We start from the raw sequence: 1,309 nt of genomic DNA, 5'->3' as shown, positions 1-1,309 counted from the left end.
GCAGTGGGAAGGGAGGAAAAGTAGATAGGGTAGGCTTAGGTTAACAGTGTTTAGTTAGAGACGGGGATACGGCAAAATAATATTTGAAAAGAGAAGTGGCTTCAGCAAGTCTAGAGAATATCATTAGAGAGTACAAATCCGATATCATTAAAAATACATCCAACAAACAACAGTCACTTTCTCCAATAGAACTTCTCCCCTTGTGGTTACGATCACAGCTCTGGAGGCAGATTGCCTGAATCCAGACTCTGACTCCCCTACTACTGGCTGTGTGAACCTGGGCAAATTACTTTACTCTGCTTCACTCTCCTCATCTGAAAAAATGTGGCTCATAATAGTGCCTACCTGAAAGGATGTTGTGAGGATTAAATGAGTAAGTAAGCATTAAGAACCACCCCTGGCACACAATGAGCTCTCAATAAACGTTAGCTCTGCTTATCAAAACCTACTGAGGCTTTCCAACTTGGGCCCTGCAGGGTGGCTCCCGCAAAGAAGGGTCGTTCTGCCATCAACGAGGTAGTGACCAGAGAATACACCATCAACATTCACAAGTTCATCCGTGGAGTGGGTTTCAAGAAGCGTGTTCCTTGGGCACTCAAAGAGACCCAGAAATTTGCCATGAAGAAGATGAGGACCCCAGATGTGCGCGTTGACACCAGACTCAACAAAGCTGCCTGCGCCAAAGGAATAAGGGATGTCCATACTGCATCCGGGTGCCATTGTCCAGAAAGCGTAATGAGGATGAAGATTCATCAAATAAGCTCTATATGTTGGTTAACTATGTGCCTTTCAAAAATCTACAAACAAGTAATGCGAATGAGAACTAACTGCTAATTGTTGAATAAAGTTTAAAAACTGAAACAAAAAAATGAGGAAAACAAGGTGCTTTCAGGGATTGGTGAAAGAAGAAACTGAAGAAAGTTTATTTAATAACTCAGCTAAAGGTCTGCCTTTTTCCCCCCCCCCTCAAAGGATAGGGTCAAAGACACACAGAAGCTATTTCACTCCACAGCAGCTTGGTAGCTATAATTATGAGCATTATGTTTGTATATCTCCTTTTTAACTTCTAGGTGATGACCTAGGTGGCTACTGTTAAAATCTTTTTCCATTCTAGTCCTTTTCCCAAGTTTGTTTCTCCAACATGTTTACAAACATCAGGTACACGTGACCCAGACGTTGTCCGCTGTTGCTTTCCCCCCATAAATACGAGTATAGTTGACCTCAAAGCCAATGAAGCTCCTTTGTGATTTTGCAAATTTCTGGAACTGAAATTCTCCTAGTTTAGTTTCTGTATGTGTGCATATTGTTC

The 1,309-nt window shown here is 42.0% G+C and overlaps 1 pseudogene; it reads left to right on the top strand.

The window, feature by feature from the left end:
- The first annotated feature begins 353 nt into the window (after nucleotides 1–353).
- On the top strand, nucleotides 354–827 carry LOC109389983 (60S ribosomal protein L31 pseudogene; annotated as a pseudogene).
- Nucleotides 828–1,309: the final 482 nt, after the last annotated feature.

Source organism: Hipposideros armiger, unplaced genomic scaffold (genome assembly GCF_001890085.2).
Source record: "Hipposideros armiger isolate ML-2016 unplaced genomic scaffold, ASM189008v1 scaffold_253, whole genome shotgun sequence".
NCBI lineage: Eukaryota > Metazoa > Chordata > Mammalia > Chiroptera > Hipposideridae > Hipposideros > Hipposideros armiger.
Note: the sequence above shows the minus strand (reverse complement) of the source record. Positions and strands in the feature narration are given on the sequence as shown.